Raw genomic sequence first — 24,522 nt, forward strand, 5'->3', positions numbered from 1 at the left:
GGAACGAGTTTTATGCTTATTTCTTAGCTAGGAAATTCCTGGACAAAGTGAGGGAGTGAAAATTTAAACCCTAACTTTGTGATCAGAGAGGGCTATGCTACTGAATTCTTAGGATTATTCCTACCTTTGCACCCAAATCCAGACAGAAAGAGGTAGTCTTTCTTGTTGCCACCCTGTACTAATGAGTAGGTGATTTTCTGGTCCAGCTTTCACAATCCAGTCCTAATAGGGTAATCTCAGTTCCCACCTTTGCTTTGTCTGGTTCCAAGACCTCAACTTATGTCCCTGTATGGGTATTGATGATTTAGGCTCCTGTAGTTCCAAAATCAAAATCTACTCCACTCCCTCCTATCTACTTTAGTATCAGGTCACATGTTTCTAGCACCTCTTTTGTGCTTTTTTTGTGTGTGCTTTTTTTTTTTTAATGCTATGCTGTGTTTTTAAATATTTGGAGCATGAGGTATATAATCTGACCTACATTATTATCCAACCTGGTCTCAGGGATGTTTCCCTAGATTCAACACAAAGAATTGGAGAGTTAAAATATGAAACATAACCTCTTCTGAAAAAAATACTACTAAAAATAAAACTAACATCTTAAGTGTCCCTCTTGATGTTCTAAATTATATATTATATATTTGTGTTTCCTAAATCGTTCATCATTGCTGAGACCTCTGTTTTCTTGGAAGCCTTGGGCACAGAACAAGGATACTGTGGCTTGCAGAAACACATGCAGTTCCACGAACACCCGGTAGATGGCGTAAATATAACCAGCTTCCAGGGAAGGGCCTCAGTGATGTTCAGAATCAGAAGCAAGAGAACCATTTATCACTAAAAAGAGAGTTTTGATGGAGGGCTAAAGTTGTATGAAGTTTGAGGCAATCAGGGAAGTTGAAGTATCTTGATCTCTCCCAAACAATATATGAAAATATCTTCTGCGAGGACAACTCTATTTAAGTTTTGTTCAATTTCTTAAAAAAACAAAACAAAACAAAAAGTGGTTGTCCCAACAGTAGATCAGAAGGATGAAGAGGGGAAAATATCCAAAGTAGGGGAAAGTCTGAATTTTATGGAACATTTTCACCAGGTGATTCTTTCGTTGATGGTAACACTTTTTTTTTTCCTTTTTCCTTTTTTTTCTTACTCAGGTTGATTAAAAGTGGAACCCCCCAAAGACAAAACAAACAAAAAACCATATTTAGTCACTCTTGCCACAGCATGGACTTTCCTTTTCAGAAAAGGAACTTCAGGCCCTACTGAACTGGCAACCCCAACGTTGAGGGAGAGTCCCGCCCTTAGATTGCCCAATGCGCTGGGTTGTGGTAAGACCAAGGCTTGTCCAATTCCTGTCAACTCCAAGACGTGGAAGAAATTCCTTGTGAGACAAGAAAGTCTGCGGAGAAGAGCTTTAAAATCCACAGCCCTGGTGCCTTCATTTAGATGAATCCAAGTTCTCACTCTACCTCGCACTCCACATGTAGCAACAGAGAGACACATGCAGGTGAGGGCGCACACACTCAGCATTCACACACACTCTGCGTGGAGGGCTTCCTCGTCCTCTCCTGCCCCCAACCCTGGAGTCCAGGATTTCCCAGAGGAACAAAACAGGACCAGTCTGAGTGGTAAGTGTTAAAGCCAAGAGGGGTGCAGAACGGCTTTTCCACGTGGGGCTAGAGGCCTCCTGTTCTGTTCTCCTAACATGTGGCCAGGGTCATTCTGGCTTTAGGAATTGGAGGCTCAGCAGGAGACGGCAGATGAAAGAATCCAGGGTAAGATTTAGTCACAAGAAGAGGAAAAAGGGTGATGCCAAATATTCAGATCCAGGTGTGAGTGGAAAGAGCAGGATGGGAGTGCAACTTTGATGGTGTCCGTCTCTTTGGATCAGATAGATTGGAAAGAGAAATATGCGCAGGGTAAGGCAAGAAATCACTAACACAAACGGGCTGGAACATACTGGCTGTGCTCCCGGCTGATCCTGGGCAACGTGGAAAAGACAGCATGCAATCCTCAGACCACCTCCCACCCACCCACCCCCATGGCAATGTCCTTTGTTGACTGTCCCAGAGGACACGGGTATTTCACTAGCAAGAGAGGTCAGTAGTGGAAAGACTGCATGATTTTGCTGTGGAGGGAAAGTCATTCAATGTGAGGCATCCAATTTTCATAGCACGAAGTGAGCTCATGAGGATGAGCATTACTACTCCGCGGTGAGTAATGTGTTTGTGAGGATGTGTGCGTAAAACCGAGATGTTTTCCCATTGCATTAGCTCTTGGCTTTCCTTGTTTGTTTCTATTGCTGCAACTCTGTGAGGGAGCGAGCGACCGTTCCCTTTTATCAGTGACCGATTCAACACCCTCTTGTCACATTCATCACATTTTTCTCATTTTTTTTTTTTCCCCGGGACTCACAGTTCTGATTCTGGCCTCTCCTGGGGTTTCAAGATGATTAATCTCTCTCATTCGTTCCTTTTCAGCTTTGTGTTAAGCAGTGGTAGAAGCAATCACATGCCTTCTTGCTTTACTTGGAAATCAACTTTCATGTTTTCCAATCACTGGAGTTTTTGTGGGACTCTGAATGCAGATTGAGAAGTTCGCTTGGCTGAGTTGCCAAAAACAATTAAATTCAAGTGAAACATTTTTATTTAAATCTCCATGGAATCCTGCTTGGGTTTTTTATTTTCCTTACTTTGCATAGATATTAATGATATTTACTCTATAACCAGTAATAGGATAAAAGATAGATGCATTTTTTTCTTCTCTAAATATTTTCTTACTTAGAAGAACAGTCTACTAACGTGTGGCAAACAAATTTAACATTTGATTAGACACAGGCTAAATTACAACCCCGAGTATAGCAGTTGAATAGAGACCTAGTGCAGGCACCCATCTGTGGAAAGTTATAATTGCACCTAGACTGTTTTCCTCACTGGCTTCCCCTTGAGCTCCAGGACAAAAGTTGAGTAACAAAAACAATCTATTCTTCAGTTTTATTGTGAGAAACAAGGGGCAAGTGTTTAAGTTTCTAGCAGCCCAAAGGGTTGGTAAGACGGTAAGAACTGACAGGTTGATTTTTACAATTACTGCTATTAAGCGCTCCACACAGTGGTTCTCAACCGGGAACTATTTTGCATCCCTCCTCATCCCCACCCCAGGAACATTTGTCAATGTCCAGAGACAGTTTTGGTTGTCATAACTGGGGGAAGGGACGCTGCTGGCTTCCAGAGGGTAGAGGCCAAGGATACAGCCAAACATCCTATGCACAGGACAAAGGGACATTCCCCAACAACAAATGATTTAGCCCCAAATGTCACTAGTGGCAACACATTGAAAAATGCTACTGTAATACTTTGTCTAAGGAAACAAAAACTCATACTACATGACTGATTTACATAGGTTAGATTTTTTTAACACCTTTATTGAGGTATCATTCACACACCAAAATATGTACACATTTGGAGTGCGTAATTCAGTGTCGTTTAGTTTGTTTGCAGATTGTGCAATCGCCACAGTCAATTTTACATTTTGGTCACCTGCCCCAAAAGTTACATTTTCATTCACTTTCGTCATCATCCCCCCTCCCCAAGGCCTAGACAACCACCCACCTACTTGCTATCTCTGAAGGTTTGCCTATTGCGTATATTTCATATCAATGGAATTATATGATATGGTACCTTTTGTGTCTGGCTTCTTTCACTGAGCATCATGTTTTCAAGGTTCATCCATTTTGTGGCAGATGTCAGTACTTCATCCCTTTTAATTGATGAACAATATGGCATATAAACAAACTATATCTTATCTATGCATTCATCAGTTTATGGCATTGGAGTTATTTCTACTCTGGCAGTTTTGAAGAGTGCTGGTTGAACATTCAGGTACAAGTTATCATGTGAAAGTATATTTTAATTTCTCTTGGGCACATACCCAAGAATAGAATTAACAGGTCCTATAATTAACAGGTCATGTTTCCCATTTTGAGGAACTGCCATACTGTTTTCCAAACTAGTGCACCCATTCTGTATCACCACCAGGAACATAGGAGGTTCCAATTTCTTCACATTCTGTGTCTTTTTCATGATTGTTATCTTAGTGGGTGCCAAGTGGTATCTCACTGTGGGTTTGACGTGCATTTCTCTAATTAATAATGAGGTTGAGCATCTTTTAATGTGCTTATTGTCCAGCTGCTTATCTTCTCTGAAGAAATGTCTATTTTTTAAAAATATTTTATTTATTTATTCATGAGAGACACACAGAGAGAGGCAGAGACATAGGCAGAGGGAGAAGCAGGCTCCCTGCACGGAGCCTGATGTGGGACTCAATTCCAGGACCCCACCTGGCTCATGACTTGAGCTAAAGGCAGACACTCAACCAGTGAGCCACCCGGGTGCCCCAGAAGAAATGTCTATTCAGATCAATCATTTTTTAATTATATTTTTTATTTTTTATTATTGCCTTGTTAAAAAGTCTTTGTATAGACACAAGTTCCTTATCAGATATGTGGTTTGCAAATATTTTCTTTCATTCTGTGGGTTGTCTTTTCACTTTCTTGATGGTGTGATTTGCAACCTAAAAGTTTTCAGTTTCGGTAAGTTCCAATTTATCTATTTTTTTCCTTTTGTTACTTGTGCTTTTTACATCATATTTAAGGCTTTATTTCCATATTCCCTCTTAAGAGTTGTATAATTTCAGCTCTTGGATTTAGCTCTATAGTCTATTTTGAGTTAATTTTTTTGTATAACAAAGGCATCCAGCTTCATTCTTTTCCAAGTGGACATCCAGTTGTGTCAGCACCATTTGTCAAAAAGACTTTTCTGGCACCATTGAGTTGTCTTGGCTCCTTGTTGAAACCAATTGATTATAAATGTGAGAGTTTATTTGGGGTCTCTATTCTATTTTATTGATCTGTCTGTACTTATGCCAGTACTACACTGTCATATTTATTGTAGTTTTGTAACAAGTTTTGAAATCAGGAAGTATGAGTCTTCTTTGGACTTTGGTTGTCTTCAATATTGTTTTAAGTATTCTGTGTCCTTTGAATTTTCACATAAACTGTTAATTTTGGAAACACAATCAGCTGGGAATTTAATAGGCATTGCATTGAATCTGTAGATCAGTTTGAGAAATATTGCCATTTTAACAATATTAAGTCTTTAAATCCATGAACATGGAATACTTTCTCATTTGTTTTGCTTTTCTTTAATTCCTTTCAACAATTTTTTTGTAATTTTCAGTGTAAGAGTCTTATATTACTTTTGTTAAGTTTATTCCTAAATATTTTTTGATGCTTTTAAACATGGAATTTTATTTTTTAAATATAAATTCAATTTGCTAACATACAGTACATCATTAGTTTCAGATGTAGTTTTTAATAACATCATTTGGATATAACACCCAGTGCTCATCACATCATGTGCCCTCCTTAATGCCCATCATACAGTTACCCCATCTCCCGCTTCCCCCATGACCCTCAGTTTGTTTCCCAAAGAGTCTCCTTATGTCATTTTCAGATTGTTCATTGCTAGCATATAGCAATACAATTGATGTTTGTAAATTGATCTTGTATCCTGCAATCTTGATGAACTCATGATTTTTTAGTGGATTCCTTAGGATTTTCTACAAGATGCCATATGCAAATAGAGATAATTTGCCTTCTTCCTTTACAATCTAGATGGGTTTTCTTCCTTTTATTTGCCTAATTTCCCAAGCTAGACCCTCCAATACAATGTTGAATAGACATGGTGAGAAAGGATATGTTAGTATTGTTCCCAATCTTGGGGAAGAAGCATTCAATCTTTCATCATTAAGTATAATGTTATCTGTAGATTTTTTGTAAATATCCTTTATTGTGTTGAAGAAAATTTTTTCTCTTCCTAATTTGTTGACTTTTTAAAAAAATAATGAATGGATATTAGATTTTGTCAAATGCTTTTTTGCTCTTTTGAAATGACCATGTGGTTTTGTCCTATTTTATTGATATGGTGTATTACATTGATTGTTGTATATTATTTTGTTGTTGTTGTATGTTAAACCAGCCTTACATTGGTCATAGTGAATAATCCTTTTTACATATTGCTAGATTCAGTTTGTTAGTATTTTGTTGAGGATTTTTAGGGTCTATATTCATAAAAGACATTGGTCGGCAGTTTTAAGAGTTTTCTTAGGATGTATTTGGTTTTTGTATCTGTAATACTGGTCTCATAGAATGAGTTGAAAATTGTTCCCTCCTTTTTTATTTGCTCAAATAATTTTTGAATAGTTGTATTTATTTATCTTATTTTTACGGGGGGCGGGGAGCAGAGAGAGAGATAAAATCTTAAGCAGGCTCCACACCCAACACAGAGCCATAGGGATATAAGATCTCACAATCCTGAGATCATGACCAGAGCGGAAATCAAGAGTTGGATGCTTAACTGACTGAGCTGCCCTGGCACCCCTCCTTTTATATTTCTATAAGATTGGTAATGATGACCAATCTCCTCTTTCATTCTTTATTTTAATAATTTGGGTTTTTTATTTTTTCCTTAGTCAGTCTAGCCAAAGCTTTGTCAATTTTGTTGATCTTTTCGAGGAACCAACTTTTGGTTTCATTAATTTTTGCATGTTTTTTCTAATCTCTATTTCATTATTTTCCACTCTAATTTTTAGTATTTATTCCCTATACTTACTTCAGCTCCAGTTTTTTGTTATTTTTCCAGTGCCTTAAGGGGGAAGTTTGGGTTATTGATTTGAAGCTCTTTCTTCCTTTTTAATGTAGGTGTTTCTGGCTATGCATCTCCTTATAACCATTTCTTTACTTGTATCCTGTATGTTTTCATGTGATGAGTTTAGTTTTTATTCATCTCAAAGTATATCCTAATTTCCTTTGTGATTTATTCTTTGATTGATTATTTAGGAGTGTGCTGTTTAATTTCCACATATTTGTTAATTTCTCAAATCACTTTTTATTATATATTTCTAATTTCATTCATTGTGGTTCATAGAACATACTTTACATGATTTCAAACTTTTGAAATTTACTGAACCAAGTATAAAGTCTATCTAGGAAAATGTTTCATGTGCGTTTTGTACCATAAATAAATAGTAAATTTATTTATTTATGTATTTATGTATTTATTATAAATTTGTAGATATATGTACTATATTATATTATATGTATATTATATATGTACTGTATTATACATATAGTACAATGGTCTATAAATGTTCATTAGTTTTTGTTTGTTGATAGTGTTGTTCAATTCTTATATCTTTTTGACCTACTTCCTAGTTCTATACATTATTGAAAATGGGATATAGGAGTCCTCACCAATTATTGTTGAATTGTCTATTTCTTCTTTGATTCTGTCTGTTTTTGCTTCATGTGTTTTAGGGTATTGTTGTTAGTTGCATATATGTTTTCAATTATTATATTTTTCTGATCCATTGACACTTTCTTCATTACAAAATGTCCTGTTTATCTCTAGTAATATTTTTTTTTTTTGCCTTCAAATCTATTTTCCCTGATACTAGTAGTATTTTTCTGGTTACTGTTTGTATAGTATAACTTTCTCCACACTTTTTATTTTCAATATATTTGTATTACTGAATCTAAGGTTTGTATCTTGTGGACAGCATATAGTGGAATTATGTTTTCTTATCCAATCTAAGAATTTCTGCCTTTTGATTAGACTGCTTAATCCATTTCCATGTAATGTTGTTATTGATATGGTTGAATTTGCAGCTTTCATTTTATGTTTTGCTTTTTATCACATTTTGTTCCTCTATTCCTCCTTTACCCACTTTCTTTTGCATTGAATTCATATTTTAGTGTAATATTTTAATCCCTCCAATGACTTTTCAAGTATATTTTTTAGTTATTTTCTCAGTGGCTTAGAGTAAGTTATTTTCTAGAGTTTATAGTATATGTCTTAACTTATCGAAATTGACTTTAAACTTATGCTAACTTAATATCTATAATAATTATAATAATAATATTATTATTATTATTAAAGATTTTATTTATTTACTAATGATAGACACACAGAGAGAGGCAGAGACACAGGCAGAGAGAGAAGCAGGCTCCCTGTAGGGAGCCTGATGTGGGACTCGATTCCCAGACTCTGGGATCACAACCTGAGCCAAAGGCAGATGCTCAACCGCTGAGCCACCCAAGCATCCCTGTAATATTGTTATACATATTATCTCTCTGTATGTTACAAATCCTACAATAAATTGTTGTAATTATTACATTATATAATTTTATATCTTTTAAGGAAGTTAAGATGAGAAGGGAGAGAAAGTATAGATCTAAATACTTTGTTATGTTAATCTTTGTATTTTTCATTTCTTCTTCTCTTCATTTGTTCCTGTAGATTCAAGTTACCATCTGGTGTCATCTCATCACCGCAACACAGCTTTGTTCCCTTCCACCTCTTTTATGCTGTCATAGTCAGATATATTACATTAATATATGTAATAAGCCCTGAATCATACCCTGAATAAAGTTCTACATAATATGGTGAAGTGATTAGTTACTGCAGCCCTGGGTCCCATGTAGGTAAAAAAGGAACACCCAAATGAAATAACTTCTTTCCAGCAAGATATAACAATGGCAATTAAGAGACTTCATAACTTTGTGATCTCTTTGAAGGACTGACTAAGGCTGGGTCTAAAGATCTCCAATCCATGAAAGAGTGCTTCACAACTGGGAACTTTTTTTGAATAAGCCAACTATTCCCTGAAACCATCACAACCAAGGCTTCCATGTCTGATATTCCTGTGGTTATAGAGACCCAGCTTGAGTGCTGTCATTAATATTATTATAGAGTTTCTTCTTGCCTATATAAACATTTCAATAATTAGGAGGTTAGGCATAAAGACATCTGCTATTTTGGAAAGCTGAGTAGTGAGTGACTGGTTTTTACAATGATTCATATTTCTGAATTTTAAAATTTGTTCAGCATCCCAAGTCTGACAAGTTTAAGAATGAAATGAAATGCAATATTGGCAACAGAGGTGTTTTCTGACTCATGAATAAGCCATCCAGGTAAAGACAGTACCTGTCAGACAGGTTGGGCATGTTGCTAGATCACTTTCTCCATGCTTCAGCAGAGGGTGATGTCTAGACACCCACATAAAGTAGTTTCCTGCTAAAGTCAAGAAATGCTGGGAGTTTAACTGAGACCTTCACTTTCCAGAAAAAATCAATATGCTCAGCAAATGGTTTCAGTAGATTTAGCAGATTTTTGGCTACAGAGACTCTAGTTTGGGGCCTTTCTTGAAGAAGTTTAAGAAGTTTCCTCCCCTTTCCTTTTGCCTTTGCTTTTTTTTAAAATAAATTTATTTTTTATTGGTGTTCAATTTACCAACATACAGAATAACACCCAGTGCTCATCCCGTCAAGTGCCCCCCCCAGTGCCCGTCACCCATTCACCCCCACCCCCTGCCCTCCTCCCCTTCCACCACCCCTAGTTCGTTTCCCAGAGTTAGGAGTCTTTATGTTATGTCTCCCTTTCTGATATTTCCCACACATTTCTCCTCCCTTCCCTTATATTCCCTTTCACTATTATTTATATTCCCCAAATGGATGAGAACATACACTGTTTGTGAACATACACTGATTGACTTACTTCACTCAGCATAATACCTTTTGCCTTTGCTTTTAAGAAAACCTGTCAACAAACTGCTTCAGGTTTTGTCTCAACTCTATCCTCTTATGCCCAAAGAGTTGAGCTGGAATTTGAGCTTATTTGTTACTCCTGGAAAAGAAGGTATAGCCACTCCCAACTGCTATCCCAGGTAGGGCTGTGTTGGGAGCCTTGTGAGGGTATTTTTCATCCTTGTTTTCTCTGATTGTGTACTCACTCTATCAACGACATGAACGTTTAGCATTTTGTCTTTGACATATGGACTATCAAAAATGCTAAGATATTGAGTACTTAAAACTTTTAAAAACTGCTTCACATCAGTGGCTATTGGTCTGTGATGCACTCTGGAAGTTGTCTGTTAACTTTTACCAGCAACAAAGAGAAATGTGAAGATAAAATACTTCAATCTTTGATGAGCTCCAGTCAGAGATGATTTTCTCTAGAATAAGTCTGTCATTTTTGTAAAGATAGGTGATTTAGACTATGTTAAACTTTCTATTCTGCAATTGTATTGTTACTTCCTTTTGCCTATAAACTTGGTATTCGTTCATTTCCTCAAAAAATAAATGCTGTGTTGTTTCATCACAGTGCTCATATGAAAAAGTCACACCATCAGGAGGTCTGCTCTCTCCCCTTTCTGAATTATCTGCCAGGTCAGGATGGGGCATACCATTTAGCTTATTGAGGGCAATAATGGGGAGATCTAGCTTTAGTCAGTGTCCTGGATATGGCTTACATGATTTTCTTCATCATCACTTGCACCTGATTTTCTGTGTCAATTTATCCAAACCAAATTTTAATTATATTTGAAAAGGCCTGTTGTCATTCCCTTTATGAATTTTTAGCATGCTTGCACTAACTCCTCCACCAGGTGTTAAGGGAAGAAAGCCTATATTCTCCTCCCTGCACATCTAGTGCATTATCAGTGGAAGAATTGGTACTCGATAAGCAGTCCTTTTTCTTCCTGACACTGGTTCTCTTAGGTACATTCACAGTATGAGTTAGATATATGGATGGTTTCTCAACCAAAATGCTTGGTTCTGAACCTCTCTCCAAATTTCACTATAGACCAATCTCCAGACTATTTGACGGCTATGAAAATCAGGTTCTTTCTGTGAACATATGTGTTCTTGTTTCTCCTCAGAGGAGTCTGACCAGAAAATATCCAGTGATTTCCCTTAGTTACAGGGACACTCCTCTGAGAAGGACTTAGTCCCAGGTGTGGTTCAAGTATTTTGACATTGACCTGTTGACATTCTGGCAAAAGTACTAATTTCCACTTGGGAGGTCAAGATACAACTTAGTCATAGTCCTGTATTTGGAACTGTCTTCAGCTACATGCAGCTGAGCAAATTTGACATGTTTTCATGACTTGAGAGACTCAAGCAGGCAGTGTAGGGATGGCAGAGGAACTCACAATGTCATCAGGGACCTAGGTTCCCTCTTTCTTTCTACTCAGACATTCTTAGCACAGGTTTGCTTCTCCACATTGCAAGAGGGCTGGCTGTTATACCACCAGCAGGAATAGAGAAAGGGTGAAAGGAAAAAGTGACACATTCTGTTAAGTAAAATCTTGTAAAGAGATCTTCCAGAGGTGTGGGGACACCTTACCCAAAATTTGGTTTAGGTGTTGAAACTGATGACATGGTACATGTATCCACCAAGGGTATGGCAAGTTTTACTACTGACATATGAGGCTTTAAGGGGTGAGCAAGGCAGGCTCCCAAGATGATCCAAAAATAGAACAGAGACTGCTGTGTCCTTTACTGAGGGTAGGAAATGTGGCCAGGGTGAGAGTTCCTGCATGTGGGTAGGAGCTTATGGGGTTGAAACTTTCCACCATGTCAAAGGAGGGAGCATCTAGGCTTCTTTATCAGCCTCCTAGATGTGGGGCAGAAAAGGAAGGGAGGTGGGGCTTGAAAGCAGTCAGATATCAGAAATGGAGTCAGACTATTACACCAGCTCAGTAATCTTCTGCTTATTCCTCATAGGTGGCTGAGAAGTGTAATGTTTTAGCTGCTATAATAGACCTTTGACTCTTCGGGTATAAAGAGTTGAAGATGCTGGTGAGTTAGGCAAACATCAGTCTCTTCTCTCCTATTGTCTTCATTTAACAATCATAGGAAAAGTTCCTCCTGTTGTTCTTCATTTGGACATTAAAAGTGATCTTGGCTGTCCATCAAGATCAATGGTGTTCACGCACTCTGCTTATATTTGGTAGATGACCAGATCCAGTGAACTACCGCAACTTGGGCTTTCCCAAGGCTCTCAGAGGAGCAACAGGGAAACTCTGAGAAGGGAGCTGGTAGCTACCCTTTGGGCTATAGTAGGACCCATAGTGTGTGTTCAGTTATAAATACAAGCATATGAACACAGGCATCTTTTTTTAATTAATTATTTATTTTTTTAATAATACATTTATTTTTTATTGGTGTTCAATTTGCCAACATACAGAATAACACCCAGTGCTCATCCCGTCAAGTGCCCCCCTCAGTGCCCGCCACCCAATCACCCCCACCTCCCGCCCTTCTCCCCTTCCACCACCCCTAGTTCATTTCCCAGTTAGGAGTGAACACAGGCATCTTAAAGCTTGATCACAGTCATACCTCCTTTGTTAATTGCAAAGACAAAATGAACATACATCATTTAAAAACCAGCCTAAATCTGACTTCTGAGTTGAAGGCTGTAATGCTTTAAACTCAAGGAAGAAGTCCTCTGAAAGATATTTCATAAAGGGAAGAAATTTTCCCCAGTGGAAGGAAAAGAGGAGAGAAATAGAATAATTAGCTTAAAATGTCTTCCAATACTATATTGTCCAGGGTTTAATATGGAAAAACAAGAGTGTTGGAGAAAAACATTTCTCCCTCTGGCTCTCTAAATCTCCTTACCTGTCCTTCCCTTACAAAGCATTTTTTTTTTTTTTTTACTCAGAGGTCACTCCCTCGTTAAAGACAATCCTGCAACTGGAAGGCAACTCCCTGGGGAAGGTCTGTAAGTTCAAACCTTACTATTAGGTTCTCAGCTGTGACAGTGGACATCTAGGGTGTTCCTGGATGAAGGTAACAAGCCATTTCCCACTGACCCACAGAAGCTGTGGTTTCTGGCTTGCTGATACAGGAGGAAAAAAGACCTATTCACACGGCAGGGATGGAGAAGAATTCAGAACTAGTTTTTGTTTTTGTTTTTGTGTTCAATATTTCAGGGAGCCAGATGTTCCTGGAGGTATGTTCACACTTACTACTAAGAATTCAAGCAGAAATATTTTTGATTTGACATTTACTTTACAACTTTAATATTTGTAGCCACTGCTCAGTTCCCACGAGATTGCTATCTGACCAGCCCAAGGGTCACAAAGCCACCAAGCCAGAAAGCACACCAAATTTAATAGCCACCTAGGGCACTCAGTGTGAAGGCATCTCGCTTTCCCAGAGAACCCATGGGCAACCCACAGGACTCCCTTGGCAGGGAATCTGAACACATGAGTTCTGAAAAACCTATTCTAGGTCCTGATTTATTTTTATGTTTTTCCTCCTCCTCCCCCAGCCCCGCTTTTTTCTTTTGAAGAGCTTCAAACAAAAATAATTTCCACTGTAGCTGGAAAAACAGAAAAGGTACTTAACTCCAACCACATTTTTGGTACCCCATAAAAGCTAAATAAAAAATAATAGTTAAACAATGCACGAGGTACTGCATAGATGTGCAAGACCTTCGCAGGCTAATGAGCAAACCAAAGTATGAAAAAAAGTCTGCTCCTCCAACCTTATCTCAAAATACGAATTAGAGCTATAAGGGAAACACCAGCACCAATGCTCGCAGTACAGGAGCTTCACTTGGGCTCTCCTCTCAACCTGAGGTGAAAGCAACAAACGTTCTGTATGTCTGCTTCTCTGTGATGGCCTAACAGTGGAAAAGATATTGTTGCCATGACTTTATCATTTGATGCAGATGTTTAACTTGTGTCTTTTGATCTTGTCAGCAAAATTGGTGCTAAAACATTAGAACAGGACTCTTGGTGTATGTATGTTTTCTTATGAGGTGTAAATTTGCACATATGAGCATTATTTTTACTGCAATCCCTTGCAGAGCTTCTCATTCTGGCATATATTCCCTATTCTCTCTCCCTGTTATGAATAAACTTACTAGTCATTTCTACCTCCCCTCACCCTTGTATCTCCAAGGACCACTGTACTAAAATACACATTATCAAGGGAATTGCTGTATCCCACCCTCTTTTTTAACAGCCATTGAGAAACGTAGACTCCCACCATGGCATTGTAGATGGCTAACCTCTTGGGATCTCTAGATTTTTCAAGGTCAGCAAAAAGTTAGAAGAATGGGGAATTCTCAAAGGTCATCGAGGCTAGATCTTCTTCAGAGGGCCTGATGACCGGATTGGGTGCATTCTTCCAGTTTTTCTGATTGAAAATGGTTAAAAAGTAGCTAGAAGGTTCTGAAAAATCAAAAGTGGTTACGATAACAAGTTAAGCATTAGCAAGGAAGTTTTTCTTGAGCCTAAGACTTAATGCATGGTCTGGGCTTTACCAGTAATCTTATACCGGTTGTCTGTTTTTCTTTCAGAGGTGGGTGGGAAGTCGTTTCCCAAATGCATCTGAGTTGTTGAATATCCATTATGTTACAGGGGAGCCATTCCTTCTTCCAAAACAACTGTAATTTTTATGGAGTCTAAGTGAAAACAGGCACATTTATTTTCTTATGGGTAAAGTTCTTGGAATGCTCTATTACAAGGAGTTAGTACATTTCTTGACCAAATAACACTTGACCAAACATTGCTTTCACAATTGACTTCTCTTAAAAGAAAGGGGAAAAAAAAAAGATTTAAAAATGTAAGCATTTGGTCTGTAAACTCAAGAGTTTTCCGGGGACTCGGTTTCTAGAAAGGCCCATCTTCCATGAAAAATTTCCATGGTCAACAGGTGGTACGTCATCAGTGTATTGCCTACAATAAAAGTTACATATGAATATTATTGCTGCTCTTGAGTTTAACAAACACACCCAAACTAGTTATTTCATTCAAATTATTGACAGATTCTCTGTGACTTAGGATTGATGAGTATGGCAAATGCAATTAAAAAAAAAAAAAAAAGGTCCAGGATAGACAGCATCATGGAACATATTGTACCTTATTGTAAAATAAAAATAGCCTTGGACAGCCCATGGAATGTGTTCTAGCAGCCTAATCAGTTCTTTACTGTGGTTTTCCTGCCAGTCGGGGAGCCCTGCGTCACAGAGAGTGGGTGCCAAGTGTCTGGTTTGAGCTTTGGTAAGACATGTTTTTCTTGCTGAAAATTTTCAGGTTTTCAGTTTCGCCAAGTACAAGGCAGCCAGGTCACCTTTCTATGCAGTGGGACATTGCTTTAGTTCCGGGTGTCTCATTGAAGGCTAGGGTATTGGAGCTCAGCTCACCAGTGGGCAGCGTGAGCCTACAGTCTGCGGGAAGACCTGCTGGACAACGCCTTGTCCACGGTGAATGGCAAGGATGAGGGTAGCCCAGTGGAATTTTCATCTTGTACAAAATAATTTACTCTCCAGATCCAGACTCTCTGCTACAAACAGCAAATCTGTGATGTACAGTTGAGGCAACTGCATAGATAAATTTGGGCAAAGTAATATGGGATTTTCACCCTCCATGGATTATCCCATTTTTTTAGTCTAAACTTTTCAAGAAAGACTTGCTCTTTTTCACCCTTGGTTCCAGTGTTGTGTATAAACAGCTTTGTTTTGTCCAGGGAGGGATTATCCTCAATAGGCACAAGAGTCCCTGGTGCCACGGCTGCCCTTCTGGGCTCTGGTCGCCTGCATCCTACACTGTGTTCATTGGTTATTTTGTCTTGTTCAGGGAAGACCCAAATGGTGCATTTTCCGTGCTATTTCTTGATTCTTTACCTTAATATAAAATGTAATCAGGGAGCCAGCACTACCATGGTTATGTGCTTCCCAAGTCAACCCAAAGTTGCTCCTAAATAGATGCTGTCCCACTGATGCTTCTCTGATACTTGTTTCTGCCATATCGACAGTGATCTGGGGATATCTGAGCACCAGCATTTCACATGGGGCTGCATGCAGAAAAGCCTCCTTCCCTGTATACACACACACATACATGCACACACGCATGCACGCTGCATGCATTGGCACACACGCATGAACATGCACCCTTTGAGTCCAAACCAAACAAACACCCAGGGCAAGAAGTTTAAAGAGAATGAGCCTCATCCAACATTTATTATCATTTTAAGTGCCCAAGTAGTTTCATTTCAAATTCTTACTATGCCTGTGGGCTCTACAACTTTTCTTGCCCACCCCTCACCACCATGCCTCTCCTACCTGACTGGCATCCTTGCTTCCCGGCACATGCCCAAACCATCCCTTCCCCCGCTTCCTCTCTAGGACTCTCTCTATCTGCTCAGCAAAATCCTTCATCCCTGAAGGTCTCAGTCCAAAACGAACCTCTTCAGTCATACATTCCCATCCTCCCAGCCACCTCTTTGAGCCCCGTGACCTCTTCTTGCCTTCTTTGTCCTCTTTTCCTCTTGACAAATGAAGCATCTGTGTGCTCACTTAAAAGCTCTAGGTGAAGAGGAAAGAAAATTCAATTGCACTAAGGATCTATTCTATTTACTGCTGTTCTCAGAGCTGTTAGGAGAGTACCTGGCCCATAGCAGGTGCTTCACTAAACTTAGTGGATGTTGAATAAACAAAATTATCAAGCCAAATGATGCAGCATATGAGGAGGAAACAAAGAGCAGAGATTCAATTCCCTGCCTGTCCACCTGGCTCTGGACCTCAGCACAAGACTTAGCATGTCTTTATTCCAGTAACAAATGACCAACAATGGAAATCAGGCTTGAACTATCTGCCATAGCTCATGTCTAAATCAGAAACATCGAATGTCTCTTGCCCTTGTCCCCACCATTAGTGAGATTTGGGCGAAGTTTTTAGAAAGTTAAGATTTTGGATGGTTTTTCAAGCTATAATGTTTGAGGACTATTTATCTTCTTTCTGACTTTTTCTATTGGACCATACTTTTCTGAAGGGTAGGACTATAGAGTAAGTATCCTTTTATTTTCTTATATTCAGAGCACAAACCTTGCATTTAGTGCTCAATAATTACTTATTGGAAAGAATCCTTTTTTTTTTTTTCTTCCTGTACTTACTGCACAGGGAAGATTATTTCAAATGATACATTTTATACTATTTGACCTGCTGGATCAAGGATTGGCAAATTTTTTCTCAAAAAGACCAGATGGGAAACATTTTTTGTTTTGTGGGCCATACGTTCTTTTCACAATTCTGTGACACTGCCACTATGGCATGAGAGCAGCCATAAACAATTTGTAAACAATTGCATGGCTATACTGTAATAAATCTTTATAAAAATAGGTGGTGGGCCATATTTGACTTCTGGGCTATGGTTTGCTGGCCCCCATGCTAGAATATTCTTATCATAAAAGAACCATTAGTCAAACAAACTGTTTGGTTCTATTGTGTTGAGTTGGACATAAACCCTGTGAGATCATTTTTGTTGCATTTCTATTGTTGTCCATTTGTTACTTGAATAAAGACTTGCTCAGTGACTCCCAAGCTTGAATCCTTATTTATTTCATTTTTAGATGGTATGAAGCTTGACCCATTTAAAAAATGCACCAAGGCACTGCCTTTTCTTTTTTCTTTTAAATAACTCCTCCTTTTTTCTTGTAAATAATACCCCATCTTTGTGACTATCTTGTTTATGCAAACCGAACCTGAGACAAAGCTCCTGGTGCTAGCTCACTAAGCTCTTTGTGGTTAAACTGGTTTCTCACCCACCAGAGTCCAGGAGGGAGACAGAAAGGACTGTACCAGATTAGATGTATTTTGAGGAGGAATTGATAGGTAATATAAACCAGGCTGCACCTCCTCATTCTCCCTGAGCCTAACAACAACTAGTTCTCATACAGAAGTTGTACACAAGGAAGGACAAAGGGGTGGACTTTGGTCCCTTAGTTGAGATCCTAAAAATACTAAGAAAGCAGAGATGAGCCCACATTCCAGAATGTGGTACAGAAATTTGACCTAAACTGCACCTTAGGACCTGACCATTGACCATTGTCCTTCCTCATCTGGTGCTTACCAACCACCCTCTGCAGAGCTGTGCCTTACACTTTGTTCAAACACTGGAGAAGGTTGGAGATTGTAGAAATTTTGACTCCCTTAGTAGGAGGACACCCCGGAGCTCCCTAGTCTCCAATTACCCCCTCTAAACAGATCTACACACAACCAATAAGTTATTTACCTCTGGCTCCACCCCATCCCTGCACAAACCAGAGTTCAAAATGACTTACGGAAGTGAGGGAAGAGAAACATTTTCCTTTGACCCTTGGAAAAGCTGTGTCTCATCCAGGCCCTAGGGACAATGTAAACTGGTTAATAAGGCAGTGGGAATTTGTCGTTTATTTTTTTAAGATTTATTTATTTATTTCTAGAGATTGAGAGAGAGTGAGTGACAGAAGGGGCAGAGGGAGAGAATCTTTAAGCAGACTCCCTGCAGAGCACAAAGTCTGAGATCATGACCTGAGCCAACACCAAGAGCCAACACTCAACAGACTGATCCACCTAGGTGCCCCAGTCTTGTAACTTTTAAGGTTCTTATTCTGCAGAATTAACAGGAACCAGTAGGTACTCCAGACTAAGAACAGCATCTGTTCTTTTTGAGAAGAGGTCATCAAAGGGAGCACCTGGATGGCTCAGTCAGTTGGGCAACTGCCTTCGGCTCAGGTCATGATCTAGGGTCCTAGGATCGAGCTCCACATTAGGCTCTTGTTTGGTGGGGAGTCTGCTTCTCTCTCTGCTTCTCGCTGCTTATACTCTTTCTCTCTCTCAAATAAATATATATATATTTTTAAAGAGGTCATCAAAGTAACCAGAGTGGTAGACTGGGAGCAGACCAAAGTGCCATCTATGGGACTTGGATACATCTGGAAGCAGATGGCCACATGGACATTGTGAGTCTAAGATGTTTTTTTCAGGGTTGGGGAAGGTACAGGGAAAGGCACAGCTCTCTCTGTGGCCACAGAATGGTTCTATAGGTACCACTATCACAGGGAGGGTCTAAAAACAGAAGGAAGTGGAGATAGTGGGTTGGGAACCTGGACTAGAAATCTGAGTTTACCTCATCCTGGTTCTGTGCCAATATCTTCTCTCTGTCTTCCTCTCTGTGTCTCAACCCTGGTTTTATCTCCATCATCCCAGGATTACAAGCACAACATTGATATCCAACCATCACCCCAGACCAACTAAATCTGAAACCCTTGGCTATTTAAAAAGTCTCAAAAAAAAAAAAAAGTCTCTCTTGGTGATTCTAATGTATAGTCATGATTGGGAACCACTGTTCTATTTCATTATTGTTATAATGCTAAAAATACTACTGGGAGAAGTTACCAAAGGCTACTTGTTACCCCATAGTCCCTTTACTTGAGAACTCCCTCATCTGAAACTAGGCTGTGAGATCACCTTATAAATAATTCCACCTATATATTCTTTTAAAAAGATGAAAGATGTCTGTAGCTAGAATAGTCAAATAGGACTCTGGTCTGATGTAATGTGTTCATTTTTGACCATTTCTGTTTTCTTCATGGTGTGACCCATTACTGCAGCTCAATCCTGAGATGACCCACATGGGTTGTGAACTCATAGGTGGCTGCAAAATACAGTGATTCAGAGTATGAGCTTTGAATGAGGCCATGATTTGTATCTCTGTGCCTCACATTACTAGCTATTTGGTCTTGGGCAAGTGACTTTATCTAAGGTTTAGTTTTTTCTTCTATAAAGTCGAAAGAATTATGTTATAGACACTGATTTGTTAAATATAGTAGTGAATGTACTATTAGAATAAATAACCTAATAGTTAATAATAATTAAACAAGATAATGGCTATAAAACACCTAAATCAAATTCCTGATCCATGGTAATACTTCCACAAATGGCAGTTTTTATCATTAAAACCAAAATGAATTGCGTGTTTGGGCCAGAGTCTCAATTTCTTGTCATATGGAATAATGGCTCCAGGATACTAATCAAGTCCACTAATAAAGTCTTGATTTTTTTTGAGCAGTAAGCTCACTAAAGTTTGCTTGCTTTGCCAAGTTCAATCAGATCCAGGAGTATTGGTTACTGTCGGCATACAAAGAAGACAAACTTTTGGAGAGATCTTTCTGCAGAATACAAGCCAAAAACAAAAAACTCCAGGGCTGTCTTTGATTTTCTTTGAATTCACAAAACTCATATGAGGGATGAGGATATTTTCATATTCCCTACTATCTGCTGGGGGTTAAGAGTTGAATTACAGTGACTTGAAAGGAGTGTTTCTAAAATCTTGGTTAAAATCAGTGTTAATCATTTAGATGAAGTATGAACCTCCCCATGCCTGATTTCAATTATGAAAAAATAAAGCAGAAATATATTCCAAAGCAAGTGGAGTTCCAACATAATCTGCAGGAGATAAATTATGTTTCATGTAGCCCTACCTTGTGACCACAGTACTTGTATCTGGCCAGTAAGGTGTGTGTGTATGTGTGTGTGCGTGTGTGTGTGTGTTGAAGGGGCATGTATTTACCTACTTCTCTATCACACTGGTAGAACCAGTCCTACTTTACAAATTTCACATCTGGGATTTGCTGTTCATAATAGTGTAAATGTATGTTTGAGAACCAAACAGGAGACACTTAAGGTGGGAAGCCATCCTGAGCTTCAATTTAAAGAAAAAAGGAAGTTTAAAAGAAAAAGAGAAAGTCCCATCACAAAACCAGAAAATGAAGGACAGATGGGTGGATGGATGGGTAGATAGATAGACGATAGATTTAATAAAGCACTGGAGTTAAAAGAAATCCGTTACTCTGCATACCGTGCTCTCCAAGGTTACTCGTACTCTCAACCTCTTGGTGGAAGGACAGTGTCATTGTTTCATTCTTGTTCCATATTGTGCTGGTTTCCTCACATGCACGTAAAAGAAGCTTTCCATTACCTGCCACCCTCATTGCACTCTGAGGATTGAACCCAACACCTAACAAACACCAAAAAGGACCTTGCTGGTGTGGGCTTCCCTCTTAACCGAAATTCCATCTCTTGGACTCAGTGAAGTGATGAGCATTACTGTTTCCAAATTTGGCCCCTGCTGACCCTGCCTACGTGATTTCTACAATCCACTTTTTCCCCCTATATATTGCTGGTAAGAGGATATTGACTCATAGAAGAACACCATCCATACACTCCGAACCCCATAATCTCTGCCCTTTCTTGCTTACACACATCAACAAGTTAGTTGTATCTGTATTTGATTCAGCATCAGGTGGAGTCAGCATGTCTGCAGCAAACAAGGAACAGAAGGAGTGTTTGAGCAACGTCAACTATTATCAGGTTCTATAACCAAGATAGGAGATAGATTCCCATGCTTGATTTCTGGGAATACTAATGTCCCATGAAAGTCAAGAAACAATGCTGAACTAAGTGGCATAAACCGTATGGCTTATCATTGCAATGCAAGTCACTTCAGGGAAATTGGCGTGACAATACTCAAGTTTCCTAGGAATGAACTAATTGAGTTCTATTTATTCAAGTAATCTAAACTATTTGACTACTCAAGTGGTTTTTTATTTTAAAAAAGAGAATATTCAGAAAACCTTCAGATCTACACTGCTATCCTTGGAAGAAACAGCAGGACTTCTAGGGAATGCAAATCATTTAAGGTATTTTAAGCCAGCTCTGGGTCTCTGCATAAGAACCGGTAAAAACAGCAGATCTTGAAGGAATCAAGAGTATCCAGTGTATCTGTCCCACAATTTGAACACAGAAGAAGAAAGGGTAATCTAGGTATTAGAACAGGGATTTGCACAGGACCATTAGTGGGTGTGAGTTCCGGCAAAACAAATGAGTATCCTGTCACAGTGGCCAAGTGCAATAGGCAGGAAGAGTGTCTTGATACCAGACACCTTCACCATAGAACTCTCCTCCCCAGTGTCCTCTGACAGAGTGCTCATGAAGTCAGACACTTCCTGTTTCCTCCTTCATCTAAACTGCACAAGAACTCAGAAGGTAAATTTGCTCCCCCATTCACTAGTGCAAAAACCAGCCCAGAGAAGTGAGTTAACTTACCTTGGTTATGCAGTTAGTGCATAGCCTTTCTGGATGGCGTGTCTGGAACTAAATCTATACTTTTCCCCATTATATTGTACTGCTTACCAGAAAGAAATAATATAACAATTCAGCATTCCAAGGCAAGGATTACATTTTGCATTCAGTTTTTCTGTTAGTCTCACACTGTAAAGTGAGAACTGACGGGTAAGATAAGATATACCATTAAGCAATTTGAAAAACAAAACATGACGATGTTTGCCCAAGAGCTCAGTGTGAGTCTAAGCTGATAATTCAAGTACTCCTGTTGGTGTGCATGCTTCACTGAGTGATAAGTGCTATTTACTGACTGATAAATCATAATGCCGTGCCTTTGGAATCACCGCTGCCTAGTAAGTACACACAGATTTCAGAAGGGAAGTGAGCTCAGGCAAGTTTTCAGTGATTAGCAGAAAGTTGACAATGGGAATAGTGTGAAGAGGAGCAAGTCAATGCTCACTCTGGCCAAGGGCGACCACCTTCGAAAATGAACCAAAGCTAGTGAGACAGAACTGAATGTCCTCCAGTACATGGTGAAAATTAAATGCATGAGAGACAAATAACCCAAGGAATATTTCTCAGTGGGGGAGTTAAGCAAATTCAGTCATGCCATTTCTAGCCTGGATAGGTGCTAGTAACCTTAGACGAAGTTGAAGGTGGCACAACCTGGCTTTCAGGAGCCCAGGCTTGCCTCAGAACTGTCCAGATTCTCTTATTCAGGCTGCACCATCAAGGAGGAGAATAGCAAAGAAAAAGAAGAGAAAAGAAAAAAAAGAAAAGAAAAGACAAGACAAGAAAAGGAGAAAGAAGAGAAGAGGAGAAGAGAAGAGAAGAGAAGAGAAGAGAAGAGAAGAGAAGAGAAGAGAAGAGAAGAGAAGAGAAGAGAAGAGATAGAAGAAAAGCAATCTTTTATTAGCCTTCTTTATTGTTTCTTTGTTTTGCTGGTGACTCAGCAATACCTACAGATGTACCTGGTAAGATGAAGTGCCATGCAAGGACAAGAGTGACCATGGACAGCCTTCCCTTTGAGCCTATTTTTAAAAAATATTTTATTTCAATTCAATTTGCCAACGTACAATATTAACATCCAGTGATCGTCACCTCATGTGCCTTCCTTAATGCTGGTCACCTGGTCTCCCCATCCCCACACGCACCTCCCCTTCTGCAACCCTTTGTTTGTTTCCCAGAGTTAGGAGTCTCTCATGGTTTGTCTTCCTCCCTAATTGAGACCATTTTGGGGAGGGGGGGTAGAGCTTCACCTTCTCCAGGCAGTGTTACCTGAACCACATGAACCCTCTGCTGTGGCTGACAAGGAACAAATGGGGTTTTACAGCTGAAATTTTAAGAGTTCCCAACACCCTCTTTCTACACTCATACTACATCTTTGGTGTGAAGTCCTTCAGAGCTTATGACAACTCAGCTGGGATTTTGCACTTTGCATAATTTAGCCAATTTGTATCACTCAGTTTTTCCACAATAACTAGAATATTTTGGCAAAAGGTAAAATTCTGCAATGTGAAAGATCCCAAAGTAAAAAACCCTAGTTGTTTACCCAGTTCTGCTAATAATTAAATACCTAAAATGAGCCCTCAGAATTCTCTTAGGCCCTCCCACATTTGTCATGTAGGAATAGGGGTATTGAGGTAGAAGCAGAATGTTTTATGACATTCTTTTGCATGGCTATCAGAGATAGGGGCTATATGGGTTCATAGGGAAGTGATTCAGGGCATTAGAAATGTATGCATTACAGCATAGTAATATCATTAACCGCTAAATCAAATAAAGGGCTGGAAAACATGTGATGTGCCCCCAGTGGGCTGTGCCAGAGGCCAGGGACTGAACTTAGCTCTCAGTGTGTTCAGGGACCCAAATATCAGGGCAAGAAGTGTCAGAACAATGAGGCCTATAGAGAGGGGACAGTATGATGCAATAGGGTGAGGAAGGGTAGTGTCTTCAACAGCAGATGGAGTTGTACACTTTGCTTGTCCTTTGATATATCCACCCCCAAAAGAAGGATGCATCGTCAACTTGGTGATTTTTTTTAAAGCTGAAGTATACAGCTTATCACTAACTAAGGAGCAGTCACTAAAATATGAAAATGGGGAAAAGTAGAATAATGCACTGCTTTTTTCTTCCCCAAATGATCGCTGAAATTATTCAGGGTGATACTAGTATTTTCTGTACTATTCTATTTTAAATATTCTAAATGTAGCTCTTGGAGTCTCAGACACAGATTCAACCTACCGAGTGTAAAATACTGTATTTGACCATCTGGTGGAGATAGTTCCATGGCCACACATCTCTCACTGTCTGGCCTAGAAGATTCCCTGTATAATTGGTTCAGGATTAAAAAACAGTAAGATAACAATAGAAGAAGTGAGTTAATGCATGTAACACATTGCCAGATCAGTGATACGGTTAAGCTTTGAAAGGAAGGTGGCATCATATTGGTTGCAATGACCTGGGGATGGTAACTCTACCCTGTAGGTGTTGCATTTCTGTCTATCAGCCCGTACTGTCAACACTGAAAACCAGACATTACGATATACCTTTCACTGGTGTGAATTGCCACTGTTCACTTAGTAAAAGTGGCTCTGAGGTGAACCAGAAACAAATTGTGTGTTTTTAACATGAGGTCTAAGGTTGCACCATCAACAGCTAACACAACAGAGTCTAACTTGAATAACGCAAGGGGATACTGGGTCACTGTTGGGTACATGTCAGTGGGCTCTGTAAC

The 24,522-nt window shown here is 39.2% G+C and overlaps 1 protein-coding gene and 1 long non-coding RNA gene across 3 annotated transcripts in view; one reads left to right on the forward strand and one right to left on the reverse strand.

The window, feature by feature from the left end:
- The first annotated feature begins 1,538 nt into the window (after positions 1-1,538).
- KCNJ15 (potassium inwardly rectifying channel subfamily J member 15) overlaps positions 1,539-24,522 on the forward strand; it is a 79,211-nt gene continuing 56,227 nt past the window's right edge. Inside the window, exon 1 of one of the 2 annotated variants that reach the window (XM_035709294.2) lies at positions 1,539-1,622. The gene's annotated coding sequence lies outside the window, so the exon portion shown is untranslated. The remainder of the gene's footprint in view (positions 1,623-24,522) is intronic. The other variant, XM_049104615.1, reaches the window with a different exon arrangement.
- LOC112661684 (uncharacterized) lies at positions 14,306-21,902 on the reverse strand. The gene is made up of 3 exons (XR_004811053.1): positions 21,768-21,902; positions 17,963-18,024; positions 14,306-14,580 (listed from the first exon to the last, which is right to left on the reverse strand). It is a non-coding gene; the product is annotated as an uncharacterized LOC112661684 (long non-coding RNA).

This window comes from Canis lupus, chromosome 31 (genome assembly GCF_003254725.2).
Source record: "Canis lupus dingo isolate Sandy chromosome 31, ASM325472v2, whole genome shotgun sequence".
Lineage (NCBI taxonomy): Eukaryota > Metazoa > Chordata > Mammalia > Carnivora > Canidae > Canis > Canis lupus.